Here is a 10,615-nt window from a genome sequence, read left to right as displayed (position 1 = left end):
TTCAAAGCGCTCCTCCAACTTCCTCACCTCATCTACATAGGCCTCCATCAACGGGCTCTGATAATCTTTGTTGACTTGTCTGACGACAAGCTGCGAATCACCCCTCACGATGAGCTTCTTAACCCCGAGGTCTGCTGCGATCCTAAGACCGGCAAGCAACCCTTCGTACTCAGCAGTGTTGTTGGTGGATATCTCCCTGGGAAAGTGCATCTGGATTACATACTTGAGGTGCTCTCCGGTGGGTGCGACGAGCAGCACACCAGCACCGGCGCCTTGCAGCGAGAAAGCCCCGACAAAGTACATGATCAAGTTGTGACTTGCTTCCTTGCCGGGGAGAGTGGTCTCCTGGATTTCCTCGTCAGGCATTGAGGTCCATTCTGCAATGAACTCCGCCAAGACTCTACTCTGGATTGTCGAAGTACTTTCGAACTTCAACCCAAAGCTTGATAACTCCAAGGCCCACTCCACAATCCTTCCGGTTGCATCTGGGTTGTGCAGTATCCGTTGCAATGGGAGGCGGGTGACGATAGTGATCTCGTGGGCTTGGAAGTAATGATGCAGCTTCCTCGAGGCCATAAGGAGGCCGAAGAGCAATTTCTGCACACTGGAGTACCTTGACCTAGCCCCCTGCAAGAGGGAGCTGACAAAGTAAACCGGGTGCTGCATCATCTTCTTCTTATGCACCACTTCATTTGGCTTCGCGGGCCCTGTCCCGATGGCGTCAGAATCCGCCGGGGGCCTTGCCTTGCCGGCTCCAGGCCCTGCCGGGAGAATCTCTGACTTGCCATCCGCCGGTCCTGCCATTGCCACTGCCTCTTCGTCGACCTCCCTCTGCGCCACCAGCGCGGCGCTGACCACTTGATTCGTCGACGCCCGATACAGTAGCAACGGGTCTTGAAGTTTAGGCGCCACCAGCACCGGTGTAAAAGAGAGGTATTTCTTCAGATTCTGCAGTGTCGCTTCGGCCTCCGGGGTCCACTCCATTGGGCCCGCCTTTTTCAAAATCTTGAAAAAGGGAAGGGCGCGCTCGGCAGACTAGGAGATGAATCGGCTCATGGTGGCGACGCACATCCTTGATCCACTTGGGCGCCTCAATCTGCTCGATAGCCTTGATCTTGTCTGGGTTTGCCTCGATCCCACACTGCGACACAAAGAACCCGAGAAGTTTGTCGGACGGAACACCGAAGACACACTTCTCAGGGTTCAGCTTGAGGTTGATCTTGCGCAGGTTGGCAAACGTCTCTTCTAAGTCTTGTACGAGAGTTGCCTTGTCCTTGGTTTTGACCACTATGTCATCCATGTAAGCTTCCATATTTCTATGTAGCTGGGGCTCAAAACCAATTTGGACCACCCTCGCGAACGTCGAGCCAGCACTCTTCAACCCGAAAGGCATCCGTAAAAAGAAATATGTACCACATGGGGAGATGAATGATGTCTTCTCTTTGTCTTCTCTTGTCATGAAGATCTGGTGGTAGCCCGAGTCGGCGTCGAGGAATGATAACAGATCGCACCCGGCCGTGGAGTCAATAATCTGGTCGATGCGTGGCAATGGGAAGGGGTCCTTAGGACAAGCCTTATTGATATATGTGTAGTCAATACACAGCCTCTGTCGGCGTTCTGGGAACGGGGGTCCCCAGACTTGCCTGCCTGTGGCCCGCGGCGTGGCAGAGCTAGCGGGCCTGTACGGCCCATCTTCGTCAACAAGGCACTCAAGACCCTCGTGAGAGGCCAACCCTTGCGAGGCGGACGACGCAAGACCTCCCCAGGAGCGGCCTCACCAGACTGCCTCGCAAGGAGCGGAGAAATCAAGGCAGGGCGAACCTCGCGAGGCTCTCGTGACGTGAGCCATGACGACCAAGATCAGGCGGGCGCCAGCGCGCGCAGTGTCCTGTTTTCCCCTTTGGTGCTAAGGAGGCAAGCGCAGGCGCAGAGTACCGAGGCATCAAGCAAAGGTTTCCATATCAGTGCAATGAGACCTAGACCAGCAGGACGGCAGGACGGAGGTCACCATGGAGCCCAAGACGGCGTCAGCACCAGAGCCTTTCGCATGCGAAGACCGCTTTTGTCAGGATAAGCTGTACTAGCTGTCCCCTTTCAAATTGGCCGTTGTTGGCTCCCTTCCCGCTCAATATTTGGGGAGAGGACCAGGGCCTATATAAGTAGAACTAGCCACCACAGTAGAGGGCATCTGATAACCAATTGAGAGGCATCTCACCCACACAAGTTCGTCAAGCACAAGAACACCTCAACCTTAGGAGGCTGTTCTTCCCCTTGTACTGGTCATCATCAGCCCAAGAGGCAATCCACCACCACCATACTGGAGTAGGGTATTACACCACAACGGTGGCCCGAACCAGTATAAATCTTGTGTCTTTGTGTTGTGTGAGTTCGTCGAGTTCGTCCGCGAGGTCTTAAGGAGCTAGGGCGTAGATCGGTAGGGAGGAAATCTCCGCGCGCACCCCAGTGTTCGAACCTTGAGGGTTTTGTCGGAACCCGTGATCCGACATTTGGCGCCCCAGGTACGGGTGCGCTGGAGCTTCCTTTCCGTCGTCTCGCGTCCAGTTGCTCCGTCGCCTCCATGGCGGATGCTCGCCGTGCTCGTGCTGAGCGCCGGGCTGCCCTAGCCACCCGCGTCGCTCAGACGGCTCCCGTCGGTGGGCCACCTCATCGTTCTCCGTCTCCTGCCGCCAACGCCGCAACCGGCCCGGCGGGGAATGAGCAACAAGCGTCCTCGCTACACCCCTCGGTGCGGCGGGACGGCCGCACCGCCACTCCATCGCTGACCCCGGCCGGTTCCTCGTCCCACGCTCGTCGCACTCCAATGGACGCACAGGCCGCGCTCTCTCATGGCGCACGAGCTCCTGCGCTACCGCCTGGTCGACGACCTCTATAAGGACTGGCTCGACCGCATCGCCGAGCTCGTCCGCACCGCAGGGGGCTCCCCTGCGCCGTCCCTCTCTCCGCCTCACCCTACGCCAGCTACGGGCGACGTAGCTCATGGAGCGCCTCCACCACCTCTGCCCCAAGACGACGCCCTGGCGCCAAGGCACGCGGCCCTACGACGCGACCCGCCGTGTTCTGCGCCCGCGCACGAAGAAAGAAGCTGTCAAGAAGTCCCTCCGCCGCAAGAGAACGCTCCGCCACTCCTCGCACCGCCGCGCCAGGATCGTCTGCCGGGGCAGGGCCCCGCGCCGCTTGCTGTGGCGGCACGTGCGCGTCAAGACCAAGCTCCACCTCCAAGACGGGCCCCCGCGACCACGGCCGGCTGCCGCGCCTTCGCCCCCGAGCTGCGTAGCGTCGCCTGGCCTGGCAAGTTCAAGCCAGATCTGCCTCCTCGCTACGACGGCACCCCCAACCCTGCGGAGTTCCTGCAGCTCTACGAGCTGAGCATCGAGGCGGCCAACGGCGACGAGAAGGTCATGGCGAACTGGTTCCCTATGCCGCTCAAAGACGGCGCCCGTTCGTGGCTCCTGAACCTGCCTCCGGGCTCGATCTCCTCCTGGGACGAGATGCGCGACCGCTTCGTCGCCAACTTCCAGGGCACTCGCGACCGCCCCCCAGCCGCGGGGTGACCTGCGCCGCGTCAAGCAAGAACCAGGAGAGACCCTCCAGAAGTTCATCCAGCGCTTCAACAACGTTCGTCTCAAGATCCCCAAGGTGACGGACGAGGCCATCATCTCCGCGTTCTCTGATGGCGTCCGCGATGTCAAGATGAAGGAAGAGCTCGCTATCCACGAGGAGCTGTTCAACCTGGCGACCAAGTGCGCAAGAGCTGAGGAAGGGCACCTCTCCCTCCTCGAGCTGCCGGCTACGGACCCGGAGGAGAAGAAAGCCAAGCCCAAGGACGTGAAGCGCAAGGGAGAAGCCGTGCTCGCAGCGGAGCCAGACACCAAGCGAGACAGAGACCAGCCCGAACGCGACTGTCAAGAGCTCAGAGCCATTCGTGAAGGACGCTTCGGTCGACGCCCCGAGCGCGGCGACCGGGGCTACGACCGAGGAGGAGGACATGGTGGCGGGCGCTGGGACGACCGTGGCCCGCGCCAGGAGTGGCACGACCGGCCTCGTGAGGACCGCTGGCAGGATCATCCTCGCGAGGGCGCCTGGAGGGACCAGCCTCGCGAGGATCGTCCTCAGGGCAAGGCCGGTCTTCCCCCGCTGCCGCCACGACCAAGAAGGAATTGACGACCACCATCAGGACGAGGGGGCTGGGGGCTTCCAGGAGCCGCGCGCTATTGCCTGCATCTTGGGTAGAGATCAAGCCCTAGCCTTGCAGTGCATCTTCAAACAGTTTGCTCGTGAAGTGAATGCAGTCCTCCCCAAGCTTGAGGCCACGCGCCCGCTCAGGTGGTCCTAGTGCGCCATCACCTTCAACTCAGCAGATCAGCTCAAGTGCGTAGTGACCGCTGGCGCCCTCCCGATGCTTTGTTCACCAGTCATCAGCAACGTGCAGGTTACCAAGACCCTCATCGACGGCGGCGCAGGGCTCAACGTCTTGTCCGTCGACACGGTCGACCACCTCCAAGTGCCATATGACCAGCTTCAGCCTACCAAGCCTTTCTCAGGAGTGACCGATGGTTCCACCACACCGATAGGGTAGGTCCGCCTCCCTGTCACCTTCGAAGAACGCAAGAACTACCGCACCGAGCTCATCGACTTCGACGTCGCGCACATCCGTCTGCCATACAACGGCATCCTCGGGTATCCAGCCCTGGCCAAGTTCATGGCGGTAACCCACCACGACTACAACGTCCTCAAAATGCCGGGAAGCGGCGGAATCATCACGGTCCCATGCAAAGAAAGAGATGTCGTGTGCTCCCTCGAGCATGCCTTTCAAGCTGTAGCAATCGACGACCCTGACAGCAAGGGCGAGGGCCCTCCGGAGGCCATCCCCAAGAAGAAGAAGCAGCTGCGCCGTGCCGGACCTCAGGAGGGTGCCGTCACAGCTAGAACCTCGTCAGGATCAGCGCCCGCTCCAGGGGCGCCTCCCTCCGTCGCATAGGAAGGTGCGCCCAGCGCCCTCCGCGGGCAGGGCTCGTGGGCTCTCTTCTGGAGGGCCTCAGACCTTGCCAACATCACGAGGGAGGCGCTCGGGCACCACTTGGAGGCGTGCTTCACGGCACGTTTCCCTCAGGAGGACAAAGGGTGAGGAGCGCCCACTGCTCAGGAATTCATCACCAAGACCACTTAGGAACTGCAAGACGCAAGGGCCATGCGCGGTGACTGCCGCTCACGAGGCGCAGCTCCCCATCCAGGCGAGGATGCCGGGCTGCGCGTCTGCATCGATGTCCCAGGGCTCAACAGAGCCGCGTGGGCCGTTGCGAGGGTCCACCACACAGCTACGGTCGCATTCCTTTCGGCCTGCCGAGCATGTCGTGAGCCTATCTGTGCAACCTGCAGCATGTCCTGGCGGCTCAGGAGGCCAGGCACCACGCCGTCCTGGCAGAGATGGAGACGGTCCTCAAGGAACCACCTGAGCCCCCAGAGCCTCCCGAGGCTCAGGGCCCCGGTGGCTCGTGAGGAGCAATCCCTTCACCGCGTACCTTCAGCTGCCCCGACAACCCTTCATCAACAGAACCAGGTGACATTTTCCAAGTTCATTCAGCTGGGAGCTCCCCTCGGGCTGCATCATTGTAACGCCCACGATGCGGCTATATCTCCCACACGTCGAGGCACGACTTAGAGGCATAACCGCATTGTGGTATTGTCGCAAGAAGGGTTATCTTCACACAATCCCATGTAATGAACAAGAATGGGATAATGAGAGTTGGCTTACAATCGCCACTTCACACAATACATAAATTAATTCATACATCATCCAAAATCCACACATAGACCGACTACGGTCAAATCCAAACGAAAATAAGATAACCCCAAATGCTAGATCCCCGGTCGTCCCAACTGGGCTCCACTACTGATCATCCGGAAAAGAAACATAGTAACAACCACGTTCCTCGTCGAACTCCCACTTGAGCTCGGTTGCGTCATCTGCACTGGTATCGTCGGCACCTGCAACTGTTTTGGTAGAATCTGTGAGTCACGAGGACTCAACAATCTCACACCGGCGAGATCAAGACTATTTAAGCTTGTAGGAAAAAGGATGGTGTAATGAGGTGGAGCTGCAGCAAGCACTAAGCATATATGGTGGTTGACATACGCAGCGAGAAGAGAAGCAACGCAACGGTCGCGAAGCTAGAAATGACCAAGAAGTGATCCTAAAACTACTTACGTTCATGCATAACTCAAACCGTGTTCTCTTCCCGGACTCCGCCGAAAAGAGACCATCACGGCTACACACACGGTTGATGTATTTTAATTAAGTCAAGTGTCAAGTTCTCTACAACCGGACATTAACAAATTCCCATCCGCCTCATAACCGCGGGCACGGCTTTCGACAGATAATACCCTGCAAGGGTGTCCCAACTTAGCCCATTATAAGCTCTCACGGTCAACGAAGGATAAACCTTCTCCCGGGAAGACCCGATCAGTCTCGGAATCCCGGTTTACAAGACATTTCGACAATGGTAAAACAAGACCAGCAAAGCCGCCCGAATGAGCCGACAAATCCCGATAGGAGCTGCACATATCTCGTTCTCAGAGCACACCGGATGAGCAGTCCGTACAACTAAAACCAGGCCACAAGTTTCCCCGAGGTGGCCCTGCAAAGGGCTCTAGTTTTGACCAGCACTCAGAGGAACACTGGCCCGGGGGTTTTAAATAAAGATGACACTCGGGCTCGCGAAAACCCAAGGGAAAAAGGCTTAGGTGGCAAATGGTAAAACCAAGGTTGGGCCTTGCTGGAGGAGTTTTATTCAAGGCGAACTGTCAAGGGGGTCCCATAAATCACCCAACCGCGTAAGGAACGCAAACTCAAGGAACATAATACCGGTATGACGAAAACTAGGGCGGCCAGAGTGGAACAAAACACCAGGCATAAGGCCGAGCCTTCCACCCTTTACCAAATATATAGATGCATTAATTAAATAAGAGATATTTTCATATTCCAAAATATCCATGTTCTAACATGGAACCAACTTCAACTTCACCTGCAACTAGCAACGCTATAAGAAGGGCTGAGCAAAAGCGGTAACTTAGCCAGACAACGGTTTGCCAGGAAAAGGATGGTTAGAGGCTTGACATGGCAATATGGGAGGCATGATATAGCAAGTGGTAGGAAGCGCAGCATGGCAAAAGAACGAACAACTAGCAAAGCAAAGATAGAAGTGATTTTGAGGGTATGGTCATCTTGCCTGCAAGGTGCTCAGAGTTGTCGAAAGCTTGATCCTCGTAAGCGTACTCAACAGGTTCCTCGTTCACGAACTCGTCTCTCGGCTCTACCCACGGCAAGAACATAAACAATGGAACCACAATCAATCACGGGAAATGCACAAGCAACATGATGCAATACATGCATGATATGCGAGAGATGATATGCGATGTGTATGCGTGCTCCGGAAGAAAAAGGATGAAAAAGGAAGTAACTTGGCAAACAAAGCATGCCATTGGAAAGATGAGATGATTTAGGTTGAAATCGATATAAAGATCACCGGAAATGGATGCACGGTTTGCAAATGGCAAGCAAAACAAGAATGACACAATTCTACGATTAACAGCATGATAGCACTTAGAATACATCAAGTAACTATGCTACAGCATACCAACATAGCAAAAAAACATATGGCAGTAATCTACATAAGATGCTTCACAAAAGATGAACACTGAGCTACGGCTAGATCACACCACAACAGGTTCAAACATGCATGGCAAAAGTGGCTGAAACAACATCAGGTAGCAATGTTCAGAGCAAGCAATTAACATGCTACAGGAACTTAACATAGCAAAACAAAGCGTGGCATGAATCTACTAAATGCATAGAACAAAAGTCTCTTACTGAACATGAGCCAAAAAGGATAAGAAGATCTGATGGCACCCATGTAAACATAGCAAGTTTCATTAACAGGTTTCAGACTTTGCAGAAAAGACCATGGCATTAACAGAATTATGAAGGCATCTTGGTGAGCTTGATTCACTCATCACAAAGCAATGCATTACAAAAGAAGCATACCTACAGCAAGATGGCATATTTATAAATCTAACCATCACAAGAGCAAGTTCATAGCATGTATGGATCAACTACAACAACCTTGGCAAAATTGAATATCATGTTAACAATCTGCCAGGAACATTTTATAGCAAAAGTAGAGCAAGATTAGGACATGCTAGGGCACTCCATAATTGCAAACAGGGGCATGGATGGATAGAGAACAACTATATATACAAAACATGCAGACTGAACATACTCAAAATAAGCATGGATCTCTCTGTAACCACATGGATACGTAGCAACAAAATAACAGCAGAAACGGACTTGGCAAAAATCCTAAGTTCCTGAAAACAGAAACATCACGAAGCCTAGTTTGCATGTTCGTGCTAGTCACCACATAGATCACAAAAATACATGGCATACACCTCTGTAAAGATGGCATGTCATAGATCAAAACACATGTAGAGCTTATACTCATAAGATGCACACATCAAATGCAACAAAAATAACAAAACACCAAATTCTGTAAACAGACAGCAGTAGATATCATATTGCACTTTTGCACCAGAGATTTGGGCATCAAGATGGACTCAAACGAGCATGACACAATGGAACAAAATGAAGAACAACTCGAGAAGAACATTTTGTTATATTACACGCACAAATTGGAGCAGTATGCAGAGAGTTATGATAGGACAAAGTATGCACGAGAATGCAATATTTTCAGGACTTAAAGAATTCGAGGGGAGGAGAAGTTAACCTCTCGACAGACCTGGATCGGGAGCCGAGGTGGCGGCGCGAGCTCACCGGAGTTGGAGCTGGGAAGGGTGGCGAGGCGCCGGAGCGGGAGGAGGAAGGCGCCGGCGGCGGGCGGCGACCCGGGCGACGGGGAGGCGGGCGCGGGGCGGAGGACCGCGGAGCGGCGGGGAGCTCGGCGGGCGCAGGGACGAGCGGCGGCGCCGGCGGGAACGGCGGCGAGGACGGCGAGGCGGCCGCGCGCGCGGAGGAGGAAGGACGCGCGCGCGGGGGCGGCGGCGGCACGGGCCGCGGGGGCCAGATGCGGGCTCTCTGGGCCGCGGGCGGCGGCGGGCGCGCCTGCCATGTGTCGCGCCCCGGTTGGCTGCGGGTGGCGGCGGCTTTTCGTCCGGCCGGACCGGACGTGTCCGGCGGCGCGGGGTGGAAGAAGACTAGGGTTTCGCCCGACTTTGGAGGAGGGTGCACATATTTATAGGTAGAGGGAGCTAGGAGGCTCCAAATGGAGTGCGGTTTTCGCCCACACGATCGTGATCGAACGACCGAGAGCATGGAGGTGACTTAGATGGGTTATTGGACTGTTTGGAGGGGGGGTTTTGCTGCAACACACAAAAGGACTTTGCGGTTACCTGGTTAACCATTGGAGTATCAAACGACATCCAAATGGAACGAAACTTGACAGGTGGTCTACCGGTGGTGTACCAAGGCCACTTGACAAACCTCGGTCCATTCCGAGAACGTTTAACACCCGCTCACGAAAAGAAACAAGAGGGGTGCGCCGGTGCACGTGGGAGTGTCGGATTGCAAAACGGACAACGGGGAAAATGCTCGGATGCATGACATGAACAAAATGCAAAATGAAAAACAAAACCCAACCACGGAGGGAATATCATAACACATAGCCGAAAATGGCAAGAGTTGGAGTTACAAATATGGAAAGTTACATCCGGGGTGTTACAATCATTCCCACGCCACGTGGGTCCGTCCCTGTGGCATGTATCCCTTTTTATGTCTTTAGCTTACCCTGTTGGGAGCGCCCCTCAGGCTGCATCATCCCCAAGCCGCTTGGGCCTGACCCAGTGGCAAGTATCTCCCATGCATTTATTTAAGCCTGCTGCTTTCATGTTTAACCTACCTATTATTACTACTTGCTCGATCGCCACGCATCATGGGGACCGCGCGCCGGCCGTCTTTCTTCAGGAACCTTCGTGTGAGTAAGTTGAGCACGACGTCTATGCTCGGGCCCGTCCCTGCAGCGTTGTTAAATCCAACGGCTCAGCTCTGTCTGGCGGGATGGCCCCGTTTACGTCACCTCCTGGGGCCGTTGGTGCTTGCCTTTCTCATGCGATAACCTCAGGAGATTCGTTCGGTGCAGGTTGTCTGACCACCTCGCAAGACCAGCACAGCGAGCAAGAACCGAGACCAGGCTCAACCCGCCTTGAGGTAGGGCCTCGTGAGTCCCGCGCTGGCTCACAAGTGCTCAGATACACCTCGTCTAGCCCTGCCGTGCAAGCCACGTGTTAGGGCGGGGCTGTACACGCCCCGGGGGCTCTCCTCAGAGGGAGCCCCCTCCCACGCATAAGTGGAAGCACCATGCTCCGTGCTGGTCGTCGACACTGCCGAAGAGCGGCTATGCCCATGCACAAGCGGAAGCACTATGCTCCACGCTGGTGATAAACAACTGAGGGCGGCTTCACGGTCGTACCAACCTCAGGGAGCCCCAGAGCACAGCGTCCGGCCTCACCGCAACGCCTCCCCTCGGGAGGGCCGCGTGAGGGGGCTGGGCACGGGGGCTGCGCTCGGGTCATGCCCAAGCATACG

This window comes from Aegilops tauschii, chromosome 7, assembly GCF_002575655.3.
Source record: "Aegilops tauschii subsp. strangulata cultivar AL8/78 chromosome 7, Aet v6.0, whole genome shotgun sequence".
Lineage (NCBI taxonomy): Eukaryota > Viridiplantae > Streptophyta > Magnoliopsida > Poales > Poaceae > Aegilops > Aegilops tauschii.
Note: the sequence above shows the minus strand (reverse complement) of the source record.